At 40.4% G+C, this 26593-nt stretch overlaps 1 long non-coding RNA gene across 1 annotated transcript; it reads left to right on the top strand.

Moving 5' to 3' along the window:
• Positions 1 to 3850: 3850 nt before the first annotated feature.
• On the top strand, positions 3851 to 18404 carry LOC121298767. Its single transcript, XR_005947323.1, has 3 exons — positions 3851 to 3971; positions 11598 to 11674; positions 12167 to 18404. It is a non-coding gene; the product is annotated as an uncharacterized LOC121298767 (long non-coding RNA).
• The last annotated feature ends 8189 nt before the right edge of the window (positions 18405 to 26593 follow it).

Here is a 26593-nt window from a genome sequence, read left to right as displayed (position 1 = left end):
CGCAGGAAATCCATCCCGAGGATGCAGGGGCCCTGGACTGCTGCAACCCACACCGGGTGGTGTATGGTGTGACCCACAACCTGGATCGCCATCGTGGCCTTGCCGTGCATCGGTGCCAGTTCACCGGTCACCACCCTTAACTGTACAGTGGTTGCCTGCAGGCAGACCTTCTCTGGCACAACATCTGGGTGGACTGGGGTCACAGTGGATCCGGTGTCGATTAGTGGGGTGCAGGGGACCCCCTCTATTTTGACTGGCATGTGACAGAAGTCCCCGGTCCACGTGCGTCCCACGACAACTGCTGGCCGGGCAGGCCAGTCATTGGCTGCTGGTCTGGAGAGCGGAGCCCCGTCCTCCTGGACACAGGGCTGGGTCTTCACTGGGGGTGCAGGGTGGTATTTCTGAGGGAATGAACAAGGGGCCCATGCTGTCTTGTCTGTTGTTGAGATAGGGGTGCTATGCTAAGGTAATGGTACAGGTTTAGCTGGGGTGCGGCGACAGGTGGCAAGCATTGGCCTGGGTTAGCTGGTTGCAGCAATAGAATTGCTTGTTGCACAAGAGGGTTTGTATTTTGCAGCAGTTGCGGGGCACCAGGCATCTGCTGACGGGGACCCGAGCTGAACTGTTACAGCCAGGTGGCATATTGTAGGCCGGGGCCAGAACTAAGAGCTTGTGGGTGTAACACAACTCAGTGCAAGCTTTGGTCTGGGTTGTACTGGGGTGCCTGCGCGGTGACAGGGTATAAGATTTGGCCCTGGGGGAAGAGGGGTGGAGCAGCTGCAACTGAGCATCGATGTTGGATGTGCCCAGATTGCCCGCAGGACCAACACAGGCGTGGGCGAGATGGAGGTGCATGGGGGACCTGTGTGGTAGTGGAACTGATCGTAGCAATCAGATTGGGCATCCATGGAGGGTTGCCAGGGTTGCCAGGGTCGCCATAGCTCTCTGGACCTTCAAGTTGGGTCTTCCTGGCAGTAGGGGGAGCTGTGCCTGCTTGAGGCTTGCTTCTGGGGGCAGCAGGGCCAGCCGGGTCGTCGTCCATAAGCGCAGCTTCAACACGTTCTGCCTGGGACACAGCCTGCTCCAGAAAGGCGGGGGTGGCCATCCTGATCTGCTGGCGCAGGGCCGAAGGATTTAACCCACGTATGAAGGCTTCAGTGGCAAGGTGCTGATGCACGGCGGGTGGTTGGCTCAGGTACCCTCTGCGGGCCAGGTACAGCACGTCTGTGGCAAGGACGCCTAGTCTTTCTTCTAGTCTTCACGTCCTGACAGCCAGCTGCTGTCTAAACCATACAGCAGGTTCACTCCTACCGAACCGGCAGCCCAGGGCTGTGAGCAAGGCTTCATAGTCCTCTATCTCTGCTGTACCGAGATCCAACAGTGCCTGCGTGGCTTCCCTTTCTAATGCAGCCACCAGCTGCCCTGCCTTCTCGCTGGGACTCCATTGATTAATCAGAGCAGTCATTTTAAATTGTATTAAATAGGCTTCCCAGTAAGTAGTTTCATTGTAACTACCTGCTTTGACTGTGCTGCGCTAGCCTTACTTTGGGGACATTAGCTCCCCTCATTCCAGCATTTCCACTCAGGTCAGTAACTCGGGTTTGATGACTCTATTATGTTTGGCACACTAATTGGGGCTGGCATCACAATCTGGGTTGGCACTTGCGATTGGGGCTGTCACATCTACCTGGGTCGGCTCAGCACAAGCACTTCCATCCTTGTCCCTTCTGTGCACGACACAACGCTCATTACAGAGCCTTTATAAACTGCCTCCGCCAACCTCCATTGTCAGTGCAGACACAAGCAATGCGTAATTGTGGTTTATCCCTGTTATTTCATATTGCAGATTTTCAAGTACCCGGTCAGTTATGCAGTCAAATAGATTGGATGCCTTGTCCCTTCATTTAATCCATAGTTGTTTGCCATAGCTTCAAACCTTGAAATAAATGCTTTCCAGCTTACCTTCCCATCATATTTCAATGTTGGAGTGTAGCCTTGCCCTCTATGGGTTAGCTGGTTGCCTTCCCCTCTATTTACATTCTGGTTCACTTCTGGCCCGCCCTCAGTCTCTGCAAACTCCGCCTTCTTGTTGTCTAAAGCCCAGCCAATGGCTGCCTCCAGTGATGCCGTGCTGCCATCTTGGCTCCGTGTAACTGAATGAGACTCCCATACCTCCTGGTGTGCAGTTTCCTTCTTCAGCTCTGACTCTATTGCTTTTATCTCCATCTCCATGTCCTGTAGTTTACAGGGTACAGTTGCCACTAAGGGGCCAGAAGGTCATCATACACCAGGACCGCATGGCACCGTACTTGGGGACAGGAACTGGGGGCGGACCACTTGCCACCCTGCCCGGGTCCACCCGTGCCCTGCCACCCTGATTGGGCCCACCACTGTCGTCACCCCCAGATCTCAACCTGCTGCAAGAGATCCCCACAGTCCGCAACCCAGATATAGACGTGGATGACCTGAGATGCCCGACCCCACAACCAGTGACCCTGTTGCTCCAAACCAGAATGGGGGACAATGGAGCCCCCGGTCGCGCCCAACAAGGAACAGAAGGATGCCAGGTCGCCTTCGAGACTTTGTGATTCCCTGTAGCGATCTCGGTTAACACAGGCAGGTGCATCACACAGGGAGAGGCAATCCACACACAGGAGGAGGGTGGGCGCGAACCCGAGACCTCTCACACTAAAGCATAGCACCGATACTGCTGTACAAAAGAACCGGCTCCTTTGCAAGGAGCGTATATCGGGCTTATGTCTTTGTATGTGATTAAGTCACCTACTAGCCCTGCTGCTGCCTTCCTCTGTGCACGCTACTATATATATATATATATATATATATATATATATATATATATATATATATATATATATAATAATGTGAGTGTGTGTGTGTGTGTGTGTGTGTGTGTGTGTGTGTGGTTTCCTGTGTAATGTATTAATTCTTACATTTACCAAAAATAAAATAAAATAAATGACTATTGCTACCAACATTCTCACTTTATCCCATAATTTGACCATAGTGTCTACCCCCCAGTTAACCAGGTTACTTTAATAAACAATGAAAATGTCTCTTCAATAAGCACTAACTACATAAAAAAATGTACAAAAAATTATATACAAATACAATGCTGCATTTTCTCTGCTGTAGTGCAATCTTGCATGATGAGCACATCCTGTAACAAAGTGATAAAGTATATTATTTTTCAATGATAGTTAAAGCAAGTTGTGGATTGCGGCTTTTGGCTTTTAAAAAAAATTGACATTTAGAGATACAATTACTTTAAAATGAACGCATTATAAAGGAGCTATATATATATATATATATATATACACAGACACACACACACACACACACACACACACACACACACACACAACAGGGTGTTGGTTGTCCTACAATAACCGCATAACCGCATGCCCAGGGAGAGTGAGGTCATTCTAGCACAACCAACACCCTGGGCTGTATTATTGCGCTTATAAAATGGGCTACTAGTGTTTAGAAATAAAGATAGACTCATTTTTTATTTAAACATGAACATAGGTTTATTTTTTTCTAAATATCTCATTGCGCTAAGAAAAATATTTCCAATAAATGTGATAGTTCCATTTTTTAAAATAATAAATTAAATAAATCTAAATAAATTAAATTAAATAACAGAATATTTTCAGTATTTGTCTCATGAAGTTAACTGTATCAGGAATATTCAGTTTTCTAAATTAAATTACTGGTTACACAGATGGACAGTTTGAGCAGTAGGTGGCACTGTTTGGTGAGTAGGGGAGTTTGTTTCTGCCTTTTGTTTATGAGTTGACGACGGTACTCCAGAAAGGATTTAACTCCAGGAGTTCCTGTCTTTTTCAGCTGGTGCCGAATAGCTTCATAAACTACCTGATAAAATGGGTTGAGAGAGATCTGCCTCCTGAGTACCGATGGCTTAAGTTTGTTTAAGTCTGTTTGGGATACAGGTGGGTGATGTTGTGACTTGACTTTTTGTTGTCGCGTGTAAGTTTTCAGGACAGAATTGAAGACCATATTTGCTGTTTTAAAGTGAGTAGCTGAAATTAGGTTTACAGATCATCCCATTGTGGCGGCATTTAAAAAACGGTTCAGGCCAGCTAGCAATCCTTTGCTGCTAACCGAATACAGTGTGCCAGCTGATGTTATCACATCATCAAAGAAACTTCTTAAAACTGTTTATTTCACTCTTAGATGCAGTTTTCCATGCCATATTATTTTTTGTTTATGTTGACCAATCGTTAAAAACTGACACAGACCAAGCGGTTACTTTTTAGTATTCCGCTCTTCTTATTGGCTTCAACTGTATTAATTTCAGCAGTACTGAGAGAGGCGTCAAGTACTCACGGTTTCATTTTTTTCTTGACTTTTTTTTTTTTTTTTTTTTTTTTTTTAATATTACTGTCGGTTCCGTTACCGAACTGTTGCGGTCTAAATCCTCCAAGAATGTGTGGACATTGGATTCACCAAACAAGTACCAATTTGGAGGAAGTCTGACATCGTATTATTATTTTGTTTTTATTGTTTTCCTTCGCTTGGTTTGTCTTGAGAAACTGGAAGGACCATGAAAGACGGAGAGAAAGTGTTGTAAAAGTATTAGTGAGTGTTTTGTTTGTTTGTTTGGTAAGTGTGTATCACTAGACAGCTAAGCACGTACCCGGAGCTGTCGCCTTGGGCCAGCATGAGCCGAAACTTCAACACAGCCGCAAAGTAAGCTGGCTGCGTTCAACTACGCGAATGTGTGCGAACTTGTTTGTGTTTGTGGTCTGTTCGTCGCAAACGTTTGCTAACAGTGGTGAACACTCTAAAGAGCAATTTTAAATGCGTGACATTTCTGCTACTGGATGGGAATTGCAATGTATGACAAAGCCAAAGGCCGAACATACTGTTTCGTTCTATGTTATTATTATATGTTATGTTTTATAATATAATGTGAATTATAAACGTAATTTTTTAATAATTTTAGTAAAATATGGTTTAAAAATGGTTATATATATATATATATATATATATATATATATATATATATATATATATATATATATATATATAGTCCTATACTATGCATATTGCTGAAGGATACATATTAAGTAATTAGTCTAAAATGCTCCAATATCTAATTTGTATAAGGGTCCATTTATATCATTTTAAAAAGAAAGAAAGGAAAAATGGTTAGTTGATCTTGAGTTTATAAATGGTTACAGTTGGTGAATGTAAGATTGTTTTATGAATTTAAAATAAGCAAAACATTTATTTTAGTGGTGCGTCACTTATTTTTAAATTCATAAACGTTATCTTCCAAAGTATAGATGGCACAGGCATGGTTCAGGGCTTGAATTCAAGGTAACCCCCTGGCCATTAGGACTAAAACCAGATTTGATAAGTCTTACTCAGTACCACACTGGAAGGAGAGATCCAGAAAAAAAAACAAAAAACAAGAAATGCTTTTCATTTGTTTATATTCTATCATCATTTTTTCACCTTGTAGCACATGAAAAGAGCCAGATTTTTTTCCAGTGCTTCACCAGCATGTCTACTACACTGGATAAAAAATCGAAACTGATTGAATAAAGGGATCAAATTCTACATGAGGTTTTACAAAGCTAGGCCCAAGGGTCCCCAAACCTCTCCAGAAATTAATATTGTGTAACTCTTTATGGCCAGTCATACACTAGTTTCTTGAGCAAGATCTAAAAGGGAGGTCACCTTCTGGCACCTCACATGCTATACATTGCCACATGAATTAGATTTTGTAATCCTCTTTTTTACTTATTTGTCCAACCTTTCATTCAAAAGGTGGCCTTTTTGGAGTGCTTTTTGGTGCCCAAAATGTATCCATGATGAGTATGCATGACACATACTCTCAGTTCATATGCCACAACTGTCAGGCACATTGCTCTCACATAACTGTGTGTTTGTGCAGGAAAATGTTGCTACTGAGATTTTTTTTTGTAGCTCTGAATTTTCAGTACCTGACTGTATTTTTGTTACTCACTTGCTTGAAAGTATGTAAATGTCAAGAAGCAAAATAATGAGTTTTTTTCAAAATAAAGTGGTTACACTCATTCAAGCACTGCTGACACGTGATTATTGGATAATGGCATCTGCTAAATGTCTACAATAATAATAATAATAATAATGAGATTGCAGACACCTTTGCTGCTCTAAATCAAGCTGCCAGACTGAAAACACCTCAGTTCCTTTCATCTTTACTTTGACATGTGGCAAACAAAGGAACCGAGTGAGTGATTGTTGGAACAGGCAGACAGCTTGTCTTGAAAAGCTAAGAAACCTACACTGTCTCTAGGTGAAATATAAAAAAGTTTGCTTAACACTCCCATGCAATAATCTAAATCAATGAACATCAATGAGAAATAATAAAGACGGCCGGGAAGCAACAATTACTTCTTGCGACTTGTATTGCATCGTAAAGATCAGGGACCGTATACAGCAGCACAGCACAGATGAGACATGGTGTTGTTCTTTACTATGCAATAAAAAATATTTTAAAAAATGTTATTTTTATGTGCCCCTTGAGAGTCAAATGGTTGCATTTTCTAATAACATGAATGCATATTGAAAATTACGAATAATAATAATAATAATAATAATAATAATAATAACGTAGTAGTGTGGCTCCATTATACTTACAAATCCTGAAGAGGCTCCAATCCATCTTCAAATGCTGCTTCACAGACGCTGAATCAGCTCTGTCCAACCCAGAAAGTCATTTTCGCCATCACTTTAACAAAACTTCAAAAAGACTGAATCAACTTATTTTGGGATGCTTTGGAACACTGCTTGCCATTTCGTTTGGTTTTATAAATTTTACAAATTGAAAAATGATCAGAAAACGGTAAGAAACCTTGATCCTATATGCGTAACACTGCCCTCTCGCTTGCAGATATGTGTCTTTTTTACGTACATACATCGATTACTCTTCAATGGATTAGGTTACAAACAAAGTCAAGGTATGAATGGACAGCTTGTGACCTCCCCTTCAACGTGATTAGGGAGATTTCACCATCAACAGATACGTGGAAGGCCAGAGCAGCGAAACGCACAGCTAGTCGATCAGAGTTGTTTTTGAACCGTGAGGTATTAGATACATTGTGAAGGGAATATCTCAGTGGTGAAACGGCGAATTCGAAAAATTCCTTCGCTGTTTGACGGTAGAAAAACAACGTTTTTGATATTGAGTCAGTTTTATTTGCTGTTTTGCTTTTGTAATAATATTACAGATGATTTTTGAAATGTGTAATGCAGTACCGACGTTCCGCCCGCGGAACGGGGGCGTAAGAGGTTAAGGTCACCAACTTTGTCAGTTGCTGCACCGTCTTAAGTTTTTTTTTTACCTGTTAGTCTTAACCGCCATAGAAATCCAAGAAGAAAAAGAGAGAGCCAAATTTCTCAGAATCCAGTCAAATAAAAGAAAGACATACTTTGCTGGAAACTTTTAAATAAAGTGACTAAGGATGATTTAAATAGGCTACTCAAAACACAGCCTTGCACAGAACTGGCAATAAATAGCAGTATATGTGTAGCACCGCTACAGCTGAGCCGTCATGTATTGCGTTGTAGGTTTCACTATTAAATTATATGATTATTAAACTATTTCAGGAGTCATGTAGAGTTTCTCGTGTTTTATTAGGCTACTCAATATAAAACATATTGTAGCGGCGGTGGAACTGGAGAGCCAATCCTGTCTGGGGATGGCAGCAGCACTCCCAAATAAGGGTCACACAGTAAAAGAGAGCAGAAGGGTTTGGGGGGGTGCTGTAAAAGAGGAGTCATGTTTTCCTAATGAAAAACGGGAGATATCCTCTCAGTATGTAACCTCGACTAGAGACGAATGGAACAGTGCTGGGAAATAGGAGAGAACTGGATTAGAGAGCGTGGTTGCATCTGATAGCAACTGGAGAGTCATATAACAGCGCAGCACTCTGTTGCCTGTTGATCAGTTCTGTGTTGGCAAATAAAAATTGAGTTAGCTCTGAATTCCTGTCTTGCTTTGCTCATTCCGTAGATCGCTACAATATTTATTAGGCGGATGCTTTTTTAAGTGACGTTACGTTAAAAATTTCAACCAACTGAACGCTACTAAGGTCACTATCATCCATAAATTCGTCTAATATGACCAATGAACCATTAGTGCAGCTAAATCCGTATCCGCGGATAAGGATTATTATTTGGGCTGTAATCCCGTTTGTATTAGCTCTGCGCATTACACATTGTTGTGTATTGCCGGGTCTTATTCTTTTGGTCACCAGACCCGGATTGAAAAAAGAATATAAACCGGATTACAATTGTCTGTGATTATTCCTGCACTGCATCACCTGTTCACAATCAGCAGCCACTTTGCCACAGTAACTAGCTGTAAACTGGTTATATGTAGGCCTATATACAGAATCATTATTTCTAAAAAAAGAAAATACCTCCGTTCACATTGTGTAACGGGAATGCGCATTCAGGGAAACATTCAAAGTAGCGCGCATATTAGTACATTCCACACAGATGTAACGCTTATCAACTTGTCGTGTGCATTTATCACGTACTGCTCTTTCACATTGGGCACAAATATCAGATGTTTTTTTTTTTTTATTGGATTTAGTTATTATTCATTGTTTTCTGTTGCGTGTGTCACTTGATGCACACTGTATCCTGCGTTTCCCTGCATCTTTCTGATCAAAATGTTTCTCCCAAAGCTCCATGGCTAGCTTCATAAGGTGATATTTTCCCCTGTGCATTCATTGTACAAAATGAAGGAATTGATCGCTGCCATGTCCAGTACATTGTAAAATACAGGAACTGGACACCGGTGATTGCTTTCACGGAGTACGTGAAAGTTTTGCGCAGATGGTGGAAACTCTGTTCTCACTTTGTTTATTGTTCCAAACAGGCTTTTTTTTCTTCAACTGTTTTGCTAATTACAGTGAAATAAAAAATTGTCATTAGTGTAACATTCATCCCTTTTCCTAAGCACGGTTATGTAGGTCTAAGTACCACATTGTCACCCAGTCTCTGACCAGCTGAGCGAGTTTCATCTTTGCACAGGTAGGGGTAGGGTCCACTGCCAGTCAAAACTTGATCCCAAATTTGACAGGTTTGTTTGACGTATATAGTGTCCAGCGACATGCTTGGCCATGTATTGTTTTATGTTTAGCTTGAATCGGGAAATCCTGTTTTCAGTGAAGTCGTTCCAAATTCCTGCTGCCAATGCAAATATATCTAGTTGCTCTCAAAATGCAAAAATATCAAGATTTATAAAAAAATTCTTGTAATAGTAACATTATAAGACAGCAGACTATATGCTCATGTAGACAGTCAGACGGCAGTTCTCCAAGGAATTGATAGGATTACAATAGAGAATTGGATAACACATATCTACAATTCAAAAGCAATATTTTATTAATATACATACCGCTGTAAACTCAGCAGAAGCAGAGATAACAAACTGGTTTGTATACATGTAAAAAATAACGCATTGTAGGTTATATTGACAATAAAAGCATGTATTGTAACAAGCCATCAAAATGACTATTTTGGCTGTTCTTTGTAGAAGTGCTTATAACTTTTTTTATTTTTGCGATTATGACTTTCAAACGCTGTCAGTATATTTAATATGCATTTAGGAAAAGTCAAGAACAGACAATCATGGATCTTTAACACACGCAGAGTAATTTAAATTTTAAAAGTGAAAACCGTCAAAATGACTACCGTGGCAGTTCTAGTGTTAAACAACATTGCACCTGGGTTATAATTGTCTGTCTGTCTTTATTGATGACCTCACCTGCACACTATTAAACAATTTGCCACATGCAGTAATAAAAGAAACTTGCAGAGATATTGGGTTTTATCTTCATAAAATTACTCCCAGAATCCTAACCCTAACCCTAACCACTGGCAGGCACTAATACAAAAGACACTCCACTCCTTTAGAACAGAAATGGGCAACTTTAAGGTAGAAGAGGGCCACAAAATCCAATAAAACCCTTTGGCTTTATTGGATTTTTCCTACCGTCTGCATCAGCTGGCCCGTTCTCTGTATAATCTCGTCCTGCGAGGAAAATGACTTGTTATCATAATGTATTATTCTTGCCATTCTTTCTACTGTGCACCTCCCAGCACTAAGCCAAGAGAGATACTTACTGTATCTTTGGTTAATGAAGGGCAAACAGAGGGAGGGACGCTGTTAGACTGAGCTCAGTATGACTGCACTTCAAGGAATTTTCAATCACACGTGGCACTGTCAATAAGATTTTGTCTGTGAGCACCATGTTAACTCAAAAACATTTGAAAAGGAAGAAGAGCTGTAAAGCTGTGGCATTGATGTGATCTGATTGACCTAATGTTCAGGTAAGCAATGGGTGCATAATAATATTAATATTAATAATTATTATTATTATTATTATTATTATTATTATTATTATTATTATTATTATTATTATGTGAATTTACTGTTGTCAAGTACTGCAGAAAGGATGAGATTAGACAGAGTTAAATTGAATTGTGAGAGAACAGGCTTAAAATTGCCATACATCTGTAAGGTGCCCAGGGCTGTATTGTCCTCCGATGCTGTAGCTCTGGGTGGCTGCATGGTGAGTCTGCAGTGTGTAAAGAAGCAGGCGGCTGATGACACACGCTTTGGAGGACGCAGATGTAGCAAAGGTTCCACGGATATTCCCTGCCAGGACTTTCAGCATTTTTTTTTCCTTACAGGACACCATGAAACTGTCCATACAGTATTGGTCTCATTGGTCAGCCTTGAAATTATGTAATAAACCAGTATTAACCACGTTTTGATCTGAATATAGCTGTATACAGTGTGTCAACAACATATTGGAGAATATGATATTTTCTCTAATATTTTGTTAGGGCATTGGGCATTGTATGTATATGTATGGATGTAGTGTTTTTTTTTTTTTTTTTTTTTTTAATTTTTTACATTTTAATGACAAATAGGCTATGTGGAGCTTATCTTCTCAGGAAAGCTTGTCCTGACAGGGGTAGCATTCTGTTTGTCCTTTCAGGAAAGCTTGTCCTGACAGTAGCACACTGTCCTCTTAGGAAAGCTTGTCCTGACAGGAGTAGCACGCTGTCCTATTAGGAAAATTTGTCCTGACGGGAGTGGCACGCTGTCCTCTTAGGCAAGCTTGTCCTGACGGGAGTAGCATGCTGTCCTCTTAGGCAAGCTTGTCCTGATGGGAGTAGCATGCTGTCCTCTTAGGCAAGCTTGTCCTGACGGAATTAGCACGCTGTCCTCTCAGGAAAGCTTGTCCTGACAGGAGTAGCACAAAGCTTATCTTTTCAGAAATGTTAAACACAAAGTAAATGACCAGGTAATAGTAATTTCACGTAATGTCTGTTTTCATGAATTTCATGACATTCTTTCAAGTTTTAAGAATTTTGCTAAATGACAAAAGTTTTAGTTATTCCATGAAAAGCCTGACAGTAAGCCTATATATAAAACATTATATATATATAATGTACATGTACTGTTTGGGTAATTTTTTTGGGTTGTGTGTAAATGTACATGTACTGTTTGGGTAATTTTTGGGGTTGTTTTTAAATTACAGTTTAAACATGAACCGAAAGAAGATAGTTGGAAGTAAGTGATATAAGAAAGTGAGGACTGAAGATTCGGAAAGTACAGGTAGATTTATTTATTTATTTTAGGGTCACTGTTTAACAGCTAGCAATTTTCTTATTAAAAAAGGAACTGCACCATATTTGATGTGTTAAAAAAAAAAATCCCTTCACTGCAAAAACTGAGAATCCTTAACTAATCATTTCACTTCATAAAATGTAAGTGAAATGTTAGAAGTGATAAAAGTTACTGAAAATTTGAATGCTCATCTATTCTTGCTTTAAATGAGTCAGTCTGTAATTATTCAGAGAAATTCTCCAGTGGTGTCCGTGTTACTTCCAAAACTGTTTTGGAAGCAACTGATCCACTTGTTTATGAATTGATTGATTGTGAGACAGAATAAGGGAGGTGCTGAAGCTCCTTACACCCGCATTACACCCAAAGGATGCATTCAAATGTCTGTGATACTAACCTGTAATATGGTTTACATAATATACGTGTATATCTTATGTAACTAAGGAAAATAATAATTTATTTGTATATATTTCATATCCTTAGAATGCATTGGCCGAACTTGAAATTTGAAGGACAATATTTACATCAGATTGGGGGAAAAGGGCCAAAAAGACAAACATTCATATACAAACTTGATGCACCAGGTTGACACAGGCTTGCAGAAAGGTTACACTGAAGTAGTCCTGGACTGAATCTTAGAGACATGATCGAAAAATAAGTGACCTCACCCTTTATCAACTCAAAGGGTCATTTAAGGAAGACGGCTCTGCTGACTTGTACCATCGTCTAGTCAGTATTTTACAAGACCATCGTGAATCTCCACAAAACTTCCTGTTTAGGGCAGTTGAATTAAATGAGGGGCTCTTGTTTGCTTCCAAATTGGGGCTGATGACCTGTACAATGCAGAGCTCATTTAGAGGAAGTTCTTGAGGTCGATGAACATGGGACTGTTAAATGACCATATTAAGTTCCAGCTGAAATCCTACTTGGATGACCAGACTGTAGCTGATGAGGTGCTTATTGACAATATGAATGAAGCAGCCAGCTTTGAATGGGAAAGACAACAAAAGCAAAAGAAAAATGTATGCAGTAAAACAACAAAAGTGAATGAATTGCAAACCGGAGTGCAAATACATGAGCAAAGTGGTAACAGGACAGAGAATTCCAAGTCTCTTCAACAGGTTGCACAGAACAGCTCCCCAAGCAGTGGAACACCCTGACCAGAGAAAAGCAGGAAAGCAGTGGGAATGGACAAGAGGGTGGATCCAGACCTTTACGATGTGGTGAAACCGCTGAAGCTGGACATGGCAGAAATGAAAAAAAAACCTTTCAGTGGAGCACAGCCGCAGACCCAAACCACAAAAGTGAGGATGCAGGGCTTGTCAAGACACAAGTGAGGGCGAGACATGCAACCATTGCTTTAAATGTGGTCAGCAGGGCCATCTCTCCAGAGGCTGTACAGCACAAAAACAGCAGGGAAACGAGGGAAGGTTGCCAGTGGTGTAAAAAAGAACAGTCACTCTGCAGTTTGAAAATATTCAAGAATCCTACACTGTGTTCTGCTGTTCAAAAGTCTGTCAGGAGCAACACAAGGAAACACACAAGAAAGTATGTAATTGCATTAGTCAATTAGAATCCATGGAGGTAGAAAAAGCAAAACAAGACAATAATAGACAATAAGGGTCCTGCTACATTAGGCACATCGCACCAAAATGTCAGTTAAAGCTGCTTAACTTAATTGGGAGGAAATGTTTAATCTTATATTCCTTAGATGGCATTGCCACACAAGCATTATGGGACACTGGATCCCAGGTCTGCCTCATTAATGAAGAGTGGAGAAAGAAACACCTACCTAACACCAAAATCAGAGCTGTTGAAGACATCTTAGGGCCTGGCACACTAACAGGGAAGGCAAGGAACCAGATAAAAATTCAATTTTCTGGATGGATTGAAGTAAAATTCCAGCTCGGAACATAAACTAGGTCACAACTTGAACTCAGAGTTCCTGCCCTTGTGTCCTGTGAGCCTGGTATGCCGGAGGAACTAATCATTGGCTACAATGTGATTGAAGCACTAGTCAACCTTGATATGGAGGCTGGACCGTCTACAGACATCATTATTGATGCAATGAGTTCAGCCTTCTCTTGTGGTTCTAAGAAAGCAGAGACACTGATGAAGCTGATTGCAGTGTGTGTGCAGTAAGAGTGTGGTGACAGAGAGTGCTTATCCCAGCAGGCCAGACCATTGGTGTTCGATGCTGTGTGCACACAGGGCCACTTTTAGGGAACCAGAAGTGCTCTTCATACCGGATGAGAACCCAAGATGGCCTGATGGACTAGCCATTGCTGAAACTCTTCTTTGTCTTCAGAAGGGCAGCTTGTCTAGAATAATTATTCCTGTTACTAATGATACATGTCATGATCTCAGTCTTAATCAACGCTCTCTTAGGACACATCCACCTGGTGAAAGGAGTTTATCCCACTGCAGCCAAACCTGTAGAACACATTCTAAACCTGCTTTCAACAGAACAGCAGCTGGTGGTAAGAAAAATGCTAAGAGAAGAATGTGGTGCATTTTCTAAGAATGACAAAGACATAGGCTGTATTCCCTCTCTACAGTTACAGATCAGACTGAAAGCTGACACTCCAGTGAAGAAAATGTATATGTCTGTTCCCAAGCCACTACACAAGGAGGTCAAAGAGTACCTTTAAGACTTGCTGATCCGGGGGTGGATAACCAAATCAAAGTCACCATATTCCTCATCAGTTGTTTGCGTGCAGAAGACAGGAGTCTACGGCTGTGCTGCAATTACTGTGAGCTTAATCAGAAGTCCATTCCAGATCACCACCCTATTCCCCGAATTCAGGATATGCTAGATAGCATGACTGGGAGCTCCTGGTTTTCAGTGCATGACCAGGGTAAAGCTTAGCACTAAGATTTTCTGGAGGAGAAAAGCCAACCGCTGACAGCATTCATAACTCCATGGGGACTGTACAAGTGGATCTGAATCCCCTTCGGTCTCAGTTCTGCCCGTACAGAGTTCCAGAGAAGAGTGCTTATCAGGGCTACGAGATGAGCTATGTCAACTATATCTTGATGACAATTTGGTCCATAGTAAGTCATTTGAATAGGTAAAGAATGTGCACACAGTGTTACATGAGTACCAGCATTCTCATATTACCATGTGTACGTACAAAACTTCTCTCGTTTAGCACAACCACTCTATGACCTGTTAACAGCTGATAAGACGGTTGGCAGCGGGTGTAAACTAAAAGCATCTCTGAAACAGAAAGGTCAAGGTCAGCTTTCATCTCGCCAGCCAATTAAATGGATGGGAGAACACCAAGAGGCCCTCCATCATCTTTTAGATCTACTGTCTCATCCACCAGTTCTTGGATATCCTGATTTCAGAGAACCGTTTATCCTGCACTGTGATGCTTCCCAAGAAGAACTAGGTGCAGTCCTGTATCAGCAACAGAATGACAAGCTTGTGGTCATCGCTTATGGCTAAGAACACTGACTGTACCAGAAAATAACTATTGCATGCTGTAACAGGGTGAGCAGCCCTGTACAGTATTATTTATTTTAGAACAGGGTTTCCCCTCCGCCCCTGTACTGTGTTTTGTGTTTGTTTATTTATTATTGATATAAATGTCGGTGAACGGCATGTTATTGTTTCTGTCTGTTTTGTTTAAAAACCTTGTGGTAATGTGTGGCTGTCGGCTAGTACGTTGTTAAACTAGATTGCAGTCACAGAATTACTAAACTCATGCATAATGTGGCCGAGGGGTAATCGGAGAATTGATAGTTTAACCCCTCTGCCATAGTAAATAAAAGCCTGCAGCTCTCTGCACTTGGGGTGGGGTGTTCAGAGGAGGAACGAGAGGAGCGAGAGATAGTTAAAAATGAAAACGAAACTTAAAGGATCTGTGAAAGCTACTGCTCAGCCGGACCTTAACTGTGTTCATGATTTGTTTTTGTTTGATTATTTATTTGTATGCTCTGTGAGCAAGTGTTTCTTTTGTTTAAATATTTTATTTATTTTTGTTGTATTTAAAATAAAGACGGCGCACGCCACGTCTCTTTTTGAAACTGAAGTTACCTGACCTATGTGTGCTTCCTTCTGGTCTGACATCACCACAACGCCATTTCCTGCCACACATGCATTCTGGTAAACTGCAGTTTTTAGCAATGAAGAGGGCTACTTTGCTCCCTTGTTTGCTGTCTACACAGACAACAACCCAGTCACCTATGTCCTCTCCACAACTAAGCTAACGCTACAGGGCACAGATGGGTGGCTCAGCTGGCAGACTTTAACTTTACAATTAAGTATCGTCCAGGGAAGACAAACGCTTATGCTGATGGTCTTTCCTGCTTGACGATAGACATTGAATGATAGACATTGAAATCTACCCTGAAGTAATTAGTAGTACTGTGCAGGCAATCCAAATACAACATAAAGAGCAAGTGCCATGGATCTGCCCTATGACCATCACATCTGCAGTAGCATAGGTCGGCTGTGACAGCTTACCATCTCCAGTTGCTATAGTAAGCAAAGAAGCCATAAGAAAGGCTCAAGAAGATGACCCTGTAATCGGAATGGTGTTGCAGTTTAAAACCAAGAAACAGCATCCACCAGAAGGAGAAAAAAGGGGTGTTCCAGATGACACCACTTAAATTAACAAACTGTCAATTCTACCAGGACATTTACGAGCAGCTTCAAGAGGACATAGGACACCTGGGGGTGGAATGAACCATAAATTTAGTAAGGGACTGATTTTACTGGCCATACATGCAGAGGTATGTGGAGCATTATGTCACCAAAGTATGCAATTGACTCAAGCAAAAACGACCAAACAAACCAACCAGAGCACCACTATCAAACACGGTCACCACCTAAGCATTTGAGATGATCTCTGTTGACTTTCTGCATCTTGAAAAGTGCAATGTGAGTTTGAGTACATCTTTGTTGTGATGGACCATTTCACCCGCTTTGCTCAAGCACATGCAACCGCGAATAAATCTGCAAAGACAGCAGCAGAGAAAAATCTACTGTTTTCTAGGCTTTAGAAGTACTGCAGAGTCAGAGGTTTACACACAACCCCATACCACCTCCAGGGCAATGGACAAGTAGAATGGTTCAACAGAATGCTCCTGAGTATGCTGGGGACCCTCCCAGAAGATGCCAAAGCCGATTGGAAGGTTTTTCTTGCTAAAGTTATGCATGCTTACAACTGTACGCGTAGCGAGGACACAGGATTTTCATCCTTCTACTTATTGTTTGGAAGAGCCCTCAGGCTCCCCATTGATATCATGTTTGGACTCCAATCAGCAGAAAAGGGAGACACACATGAAGACTGCTTAGAGAAGTGGATAAGAATGCAAGAAGCATATCAGATACCATCCAAAACAGTACTGAGAGGTGAAAAAGGCAAGGAATACTATGACAGAAAAGCTTATGATGCAGAGTTACTCCCTGGCAGAAATTTGAGAGGGGTGGGCCTTACCCAAAAAAAACACAAGGACACTCCAGTGTACAAAGTCAAACTTGAAATGGGCACTGGTAGACCAAGAATGCAGCATAGAAACATGCTGCTACCTTGCGACTTTCTGCCTGTTGATTAGGCCCTCCCAAGTAAAACAAAGAAAAAGTCACAGAACTGGAACAAGGCTGGTGAGAAGACACAAGCCCCACAGCATGCTCTAAGTGAAGTTGAGAGTGACTTGGAAGAGGAGGATGATCAGTGGGGATTTATGCAGTTTGCATGCAGTCATGGACACAGAGGAACGCGGGACGCCTGCCGATTTAGGAAATAGAAGCAGACCAAACTGTTCAGGTGAACATACCTGATCCAGGAGCAGGTTAAAGTGACTACAGTCACTTAGAAGAAGAACCCTATTCTCCCCACAGGACAACATACCCCAGCAGAGAAAGACAGCCCAAAACACTGACTTATGACAGTCTTGGGCAGCCCAAGATGTGCCAAGAGACTTTTGACATGGACTAAGATATGTACTGTAACCAGTTTGTGGCACTGAATGGAACCATGGACTGTGACAATTTGTGGCACTGAAGTGAATTACGGACTGTGACCAGTTTATGGACTATACTGAACTGCTGACTCCACTGCACGTTGAACTGTGAACTACTGAAAACTGCATATGCCAGTTAAATGTTAAGATTGCTTAATGAAGTAGTTAAATACTGTTGTTGCAAAGGGGGTCAAGTGAAAAGCAATACCATACACCCTTTATAATTGATCAAGGTTAGTAAAGCTAGTATTAGTAGGCCGCATTAGCCAGTGAGAGCAGTTGTTGGGTTCACGTTCAGGTAAAAGGTCAATGATCCGTTATTCTGTGATTCAAGGTTGAAGTGTAAACCACTTACCTTTTGTAGACATAATTCTCTGCATAAAGTGGCAGAAGAAACAACTAGATATCATAGTGCATGATGGTACTAGGTGTTCAAAAACAAAACCTGTTCTAACACAGGACGTGTCCAATAACTGCCAATGAATCACCCCAGTCTGAGGACTGATAGTGTTGTGGGAAATTTCTGAATGTTGAGTATGGAGAGTGTGGGAAGCCTGCATGAATAATAGGGCCTTTCTTTTCATTTGCTTATCTGTGTTTGTTTTGCCAGTTTATTTTAAATCCTTGATGAACATTTTCTAATGTGATTAATTATGGCATTAGTGAGTTTGTGGTTATATAGAGTGTTCGCCAATTAGAACTAAGACGTTCGTGTTGAAACCAAAAGTAAAATTGTATGCTGCCTGTAATACGAGAGATACTGATAATATGGCATTGTACTAAAGCAATGTATTATGATTTTCAGAAATAAACAGTTTTATTTTCTACAATATGCTTGAGTTGTTTTTATTTCAAGTGTGCAACAAAAGCATTTCAGTTTATAGACAGTAAGAGTTTAGGATGTCTGTGTTAAAAGGCTGAACATACTGTAGCAGTTTTGTTCTTAAACTGCAGCGTGAGCTCTAACAGGGACACCACTGAAGCAAGCTATAAAGTCAAATGGAACTTTATTACAGATTCATGCAATTATGGTAGTCCTTATAAGGATTTAACCAAACAGATCTGAGACAAAAGGGAGGGGTCACTAGGCGGGCAAGCCGTCCCAGCGAGGGTGGACACACAAAGGTAACTACAGAGGTTTGTATACACACAAATATTTACCTTTTTTTTTAGAGTTCATTTTCTCTCTTTAGTCCATTATTTATAGTCTTTAGCTGCTCCCAGCATCTAAACCCTAATGCAGTTTTACCCTTGAAACTGGTTCTCACCTGCCGCTTCCTAGAATTAGTAATGTAGTCTTGGTCTTTTTTTTTTGAGTTACGCAAAGGTCCACAGTTATTTGGTGTGAGAGTATAATCGTGCTCAAAGGCTCTAATCAATGTTGCATGTGCTGTATTGACAGATTTCCTTTAAGGATGTAATGGCATAATTTTCCATTTTCGCCATTTTGGGATATATGAGCCCAGGACGTGATGTATGCTTCTTTCAGGGTAGCATATAATGCATTATCTGCATGAAATGAAATTGAAATTTACTATAGTGGTAAAGCTCTTCAATCATTCTGGAACATTTGCCCGTGATGTTGCTACATCCTACAGAATGTTTGTCAACTGACGTGACAACTGGATCAGTACTGGTTGTAGTGCAATGCATTTGAGGCAGATCTACATGTGGTTTTAGAAGCTTGCACAAATACTGACAAGCACATGTGCAACTAAAACTATTTGCAGGGCAATTGCACTGTCCAGAACATGCATTTACAGCACTTTGTAATCCATTAAAAGGACTGCTCACTGTCAGGTAGGCTTCATGTAAAACAAAACTTTCACATTTTAAAATGTATTTTGCTGCCTGTTGACATAACCTATCCACTACTTCAGAATCCTCTTTTTCAGCAATCATTGCAAGCAAGTCCAGATGTTTACACTGCTTTTCAAGGGCTGCTACTGGACAGTTACAGATCTGTTCATGAAGAATTGCAGTATATATCACATCAAAGGTAGATTGGTTGGGAATTTCAACAACAAACTCAGAAACCCAGGCAATCTTTTCCTGCCAATTATTAGCAAGCATTTATTTTGCTTTCAGATTGATTTCTTGTTTTTTTCTGCTGTCTTTCATTGTGCACTCGACCTGATTGTTGGAGCCTGTCTAGATAGCCAAAGTAACTCAAAATGTTGGCACAAAGCAGATGCAAATGGTCATCGAGTCGACTGTTGTTAAATCCATGCAGAAACTAATACTTCACATTTAAGAAGAATCTGGAGAAGAAAATACAAAAAATACACATTTACTTAATGCTAATTAACTTCTGAGTTGTCATCTGAAAGTGATGGCTGAAATAGAACATGATATAAAATGACTAACAAGAATATGACTGATATTTTATACCAAGTAATACAGCATACCAATGTTGTACTTCCAAGATAAATACTCTAACCATAAAAGAAAAATGATTTATACTCATCAGTAACACACTGTTCTGAAATATTGTTTGTTTCTGACTCTTCATGATTGAAACTTCTTCCCTAGTTTGCCCACAGCTTTCCACAGCAAATCCAGTTTTGTTCTAGGTAACAGACCACAGCAAACCCTTTAGACTGCAGTAATGCTCATTCCTTTGCAAAATCTTCCTGGAAAACATAACCATAACATTCAGCCCAATTACATTACAAATTCAAATGTAAACAATGTTACTATTTTAAGTAGTAAATAGTGCTGCCACCAGGTAGGAGGTATGGAAAGCAGTCATATAGTAGTTTATAAAGCTACTGGTTAATTCATCAGAAGGCAAACAGAAACATCTAATGATAAATTACTGGTGAGGGAATATTACATACTGTAGGCACATGACTTATTTTTTACAGTTCATCTGCTTTTGTTGTTAATTAAAAAAAAAGAACAAGGATTGCTATTACAGTATCTACATTCTGCTATGCTGTCCCACTTACAGTAAGGCAAGACTTCCAATACAATAAAGGTCAAAGTTTTGATTTGGTCTAGGCCTTAGTCTAACAGCACTACCAATACCTGTAGCACATGAAACCAGCAAAGCAGAATCCTGGTGGTGGAGAGTACTTCCTGCAAGCCTTGTATCAATGTGAAATCCTTGTCCACCATAATCCCCCTAAAGAAATACATAGTTGATATCAAAGCAATGAGTACTTGGAGGAAAAAAAAATTAAAAGCTTGTTGAGATAATCATAAATTGTTTGCTGTATGATCTTTGGTTCAAAAGGCATAAGTGGTTTACCAAAAAAACTAATAATAATAATAATGACAACTTTCAAAGCCATTTGCTCCACTTTTTTAATGTCCAACTATAATGCAGCTAAAATTATGAAAATATTAACTTACTTTATGTTTTCCTTTTTCACACCTTTGTTGTCTCTTTAATAGATTTATACTTGCAAACATTTACACCTAGTTTCTGAAAATCTGGAGCAAATTTTGCTCTACAGGAAAAATCTTTGAAAATTCACCCTGTAAGTGTATGCCACTTGCTCCCTTTTTACTCTGAATAAAAACAAATTACAAACTAATAAATACCTGGGTGAAAAAGTTGGATTAATTTATTTTTCTTTTTAGAGCTTTAAGAATTTTTTGTAGAACTTGTTGCTTTACACAGCTGGTCACAAAAAAAAGGCTACTGGGACACCGTGTCCATGGTCATTCCTATCAAGGATTGTGTACAATGCATAGCCATATGCAGACACACCTGAATATATTGCATCCAAAAACACTACATTTTTGCCATATTTTTCTAACTGGCATTTCTTCCAAGCAGACTGCAAGCACAAAAGTGCTTCAGGATGCGCCCTATAGCCTGGAGATCGCAGGTTCGAATCCAGGCTATGTCACAGCTAACCATGACTGGGGGTTCCTAGGAGGTGGCGCACAATTGGCCAAGCCCTGCCCGGGTAGTGTGGGCTTAGGTAGGCGGGGAAATCCACGGTTCACTGCGCACCAGCGACCCCTGTGACCGATATATCGTCTGTGGTTCGCAGTGGAGCTGCCAGATCTGTGTTGTCCTCCGGCACTATAGGTCTGGTGGCCCCGCAGTGTGAAAAATGACGGATTGGTAGGAGCACATTTCGGAGGACGCGTGTTCCAGCCGGCATTACCCGAGTCGGTGGGGAGGTTGCGAGTGGTGAGTCGGGGATACAGATAATATTTGGGCCTACAAAAATGGGGAGAAAAACTGGTTTAAAAAATGGTGACGACTAAAAAAAAAAGGACATCCTCTTTTAACACCGTTTGTATAAGTTTATTCACACTAGCTGCATCATTGTGGTCAAATCTGTGAGAATTTTTGGAGTGTTGCTTAAGAAAAGAGATGTAATTTGGTTAAGTGATATCTTCTGTCAGCAACATCATGATGGTCATGCATCTGTACTCATTCTACTGTTGTCGTCATATTTAAAGACAGCAAGACATTAACTAGGCCTAACAACACTGGATCAATGAGATTTACCCTCTTTCACTCTGTACTCTGAAGAGAATGGCCATTATGAGACCACAAGCTACTAAAGCTAAGTTACAGCCCTCTTTCAGCACTTGAAGTGAAACATCGGAACAGGCATTAGCTGTTGTCACTGTGGGCTTTCCAGATGAGGTGCCACATGGTTTCCATTGTCGGTCACACCTGTAATAAGTTATATGACGTCTTCTAACCATCCAAGTAAAATGGCCTTGGCTTTCTTTATCCAATTGACTGAGCTTTTATTGAATTAAATCCGGAATCTCATCCAATGAACTGATAATCTTGACAGTTTGCGACACTCCTTTTTGACTTCTTAGACACTTTCAAATGACCTGACAAGTGTCTCAAGGGACCTTGAGGAGAGAAAAATGAGTCTAGAAATTTAATTAACAAGGACATTTAAATGCTGTTGCTGTTAAAAAATACAAATATGGTTCTTTGTTTTTTTCTTTATATATATATGTAAACATTAAGTTTTATTTATATGTCAATATGGATAATTGTTTTGTGTTATTTAAACTGCATCTAGAACACTGTACCATTCCTCAAAGACACTGAGTTCACTACTCCTGTCAGCACAAGCTTTCCTGAGAGGACAACGTGTGCTGTTCCTGTCAGGACAAGCTTTCCTGAGAAGACAAGCTCCATACAGCCTATTTGTCATTAGAAGATAAACAAGCCTATTTGTCATTATATATAAACAACGTTTATATATATATATATATATATATATATATATATATAGATATATATATATACATTATGTATACAATAACTATGACAATGCCTAATGCCCTAACAAAATACTAGAGAAAATATTCTCTAATATGTTGCTGGCGCACTGTATACAGCTATATTCTATATATTTAGATCAAACATGGTTAATACTGATTTAGTACAAAAATAAGTTCTACATAATTTAGTCATTGTATACTCCTGATAGTTGCTTGCGTTTAATATTAAGTTTAATTTGCAAATACCTCATATGAAAATTCTTGTAAATGTTCCTTCTTATACCATATGTTTGTAAACTGCATTAAAATATAAGGCAAACCAGTTATGCAGCAAAAATGAATCTAATGTATTTTAAACTGCAAACGTCCAGATAAAAATTCTTCATACTGAATATGAAATTAGAAAAAAAATAAAAAACCTGGTACTTACCGTTCTCAGATCTGCAAGCAATACGATGATATACTGATTTACTGCTCGAGTGTCTGAATTTCAACAGAAAAGCACCAGCAAGCCTGCAACCAATCGAGTTGCTCAAAAACAAAAAGGAGTAATCAAAAACCGAGCAGGGGATTTCAAGGCTGACCAATGAGATCGCTAGTGTATAGACAGTTTCCTTTTGTCCACGGTTTGTTCGTCTTCACCCCTCCGAGTCCGCGCAGGGGTGGTAGCAGTACCCTGAGCATAAAAAAAATTAGACATTACTAAATTGGGGAGAAAACAATAAAAATAATGGCGACCACTACATTTTTTATTTAAAAAAAATTAAAATTGCAATACATAAAATGCAAAGGTGCAATACACATTCTGACTCCTTTCATGTCTTCAGTGTATATAAATTGCTAATTTAATAGACATTTCAATGACCGTTGCTGTTTTGTAATTTGGTGTTATTTACACCAAAGTAGTTATGACTAGTAGCAGTTCCCTATGTTATGAAATGAGTAGGAGAGATAATAGTGAACGAAACACAATCTTGAGAAGTGCATCGATTTCTGTTTTCATTTATTTTTGTGTAATATATTCTCACTACCTTACATAGTTCTGCTTTTTAACTAGTGAAATGTGTGCTTTCATGAAAGGGGTTAGAATGTGTATGCTTAAAAACAGCAGACCTTTTTTTTCTGAATCGTGTCCAGCAATGCACCATAACACAACTAAATCCTTTGAAACTGTACAGTTCCAGAACTGTGAAACGATATAGTCTCTCAAATGTAAACATCTAACATTATGTATATCCAGCTGTTCATCATTGTGACACGGCAGTGCACTAACAGACTTGTTTTAAAGTTATTTAGGTACATAATCAGTCACCACACTGTTCAAATCATTTTTTATGGACTTATAAATAACATTACCCTGAAATTTTCAAACAACAAAAATTACAAACACAGTAAAAGAAAAAATTTAATAACACAGTAAAATTTAAAACATTGTAAACACACAATAACAAACAAAACACATTAATTAAGTAGTTATGTAATTAATCTGAGAGAGATAATAAAAGACAACAAATTTTTAGTGTTTAAAAATCACCTTTGTGCCCTTGGTTTGGATTTACATTTTTACTTTTTGCCTCCTAGAACTACCTTGGTGACCCTGAATTTTCATGCCCAACAAAGGCAACAGTAGTATTATCCGTCCGGACGAGCACATGTTTCCCCTGAACCTCCTGTAAAAAAATTCTGCAAGGCTAGAAACACTGCCTGCAGTTCCAGAATATTTATATGAAGATCCTGCCACAGGGGCCTCCATATTCCTTGCGCTCCCCTGCCATTCCACACGGCGCCCCAGCTGAGGCTTGACGCATCCATGGTGATAACTCTTCTTCTTGTAACACTGCCCAGCTGTATGCCTAAATGTAGGTGAGCAGGCTGTGTCCACCAGGATAGCGCCTGCAAACAGTGCCAAGACACTGTCAATAGATCGCCTGGGTTCATTGCAGGCTGAAAATCTCTGTGTTGAACCAGGCTTAGAGAGAACGCAATTGCAGAAGACCAAAAGAAAGGGTCTTGGAAGCTGCTGCCATCAAGCACAGAAGCCTCTGAAACATCATTACTGTGAGCTTTTTATTGAGCTGAAAAAGCTTCAAACAAGCAGCTATTCTCTGTACTCTGTCCTCTGACAGAGCGGACAAATTGGACCTGAAATCCAGACAGACTCCTAAATAGGAGGCTGTCTGCGACGGTGTGAGCTGGTTGTTTGCACGGTTCGCTGACAGGCCTAACCTATGCAGGCGGTCTGTAACGAGTTCCGTATGAGCCACTGCCTGCACTGAAGACTGAGCACAAATGAGCTATGTGTCCAGGTAATTGAGTAATCTGATGCCTTGGAGTCTCACTGGGGCCAGAATATACGGTGTATGGGGCATGGTCCGTGCGGTGTGGTACACAAACCACGGTACGCACGGTACGGTGCATAGGGCGTGGTACAGTACAGTGCACGGCACTACCAGTACGATAACCTTGTTCACTAAGAATGGTGGTAGGTCTGTGACCTGCAGTTTCAGAAGTAGCAATATATAGGGATGCCCACCTATATAGCTTCTGACTAGTCAGCACAGCCCTAAGACTGGAGGAAGCCTGCTGTCAGAGCCCTGACAGCCCCTGCAATGGCACTGCAAGCAGAAACCAGAGCAGCAACAATACACTGCGGAACAGTCAGATCCGAAGCAGAGCTGAGTCCAGCGACTGCTAGTGAATCGGCAAAAGGTAACATCATTCAATGTACAAAGCAGGTCTAGGACCTACAGTTACCACAGGAGCAATTGTAGGGATGCCCACTGTAAGGTGGCAGGGGGAGGGTCAGATTCCTCCCTGCCTAAAAACTTGTGCAAATGCACGTTTTGTTTAATTTAATTGGTTTTGATTAATTTGATAATTGTTTTATTGTTAATTATCCCCTGCACCTGGAGGTAATTGTAAATTAGAACTACAAACCAAATGCAAAAGGAAGAGAATACGATTCTCCATCCCCCTTATATGCTGTCACGCATGACCCCTTGATAAACTAATGCAGCTGCCTTTACAATCTGCGGCTGCTAAATTGTTTCCCTTCCAGGTCAATACGTTCTTGCAACAGAGTCTAGCCTTTTTGCAGACTGACCGACTTCCCGACCCTAGGAAAGAACTGTCAAGCCAGCCCGTCCAAAAAAACTCTGTCCTCGCTTAGTACCCTCACAGGTCGGGAGGGAGATTTACAACCAAGGTTCTAGAACCCTAACAGTCTTCACACTGATTCTGCAAGCAGAAGTAATGTGGCAACAAGACTCTGTGAGAAAAACTGCAAGCAGCTTAACTTGAAGCGCACGTCTCGGTTTAACGCAGGACACCTGAGCCCAGCACCGGCGTTAGTATTTCTGTGAAAGAAAAAATACACAGATAAGCATTTTTTCTCACATAACACAGTAACAATTTAATTACCGTTAATTTAGTATAATTTTCGAAAGAAAAAACACATTTTTTTTTTTTTAAACTTCAACCAAAGATAGCAGCCTGAGAGAGAACACAAGTAGCCGACTAAAGGTTGTTCGATCTCAGGGAAGGGGTGACGGATTATCCTGCATTTCAATTAGGGTAAGAATAGAATGAGTCAGAAAATGGACATACATTTTCAGTATGTGACTTGTGAAGAGTTTTGATTAATTATTTTTTGCTTGGTATTCAGCTTCAGTTACACATACAATTTCACACTAATCTTCAGTTTTACAATATAATTTAACA

The sequence above is a fragment of the Polyodon spathula genome, chromosome 2 (assembly GCF_017654505.1).
Source record: "Polyodon spathula isolate WHYD16114869_AA chromosome 2, ASM1765450v1, whole genome shotgun sequence".
NCBI lineage: Eukaryota > Metazoa > Chordata > Actinopteri > Acipenseriformes > Polyodontidae > Polyodon > Polyodon spathula.
This window is presented reverse-complemented; position numbering and strand designations above follow the sequence as displayed.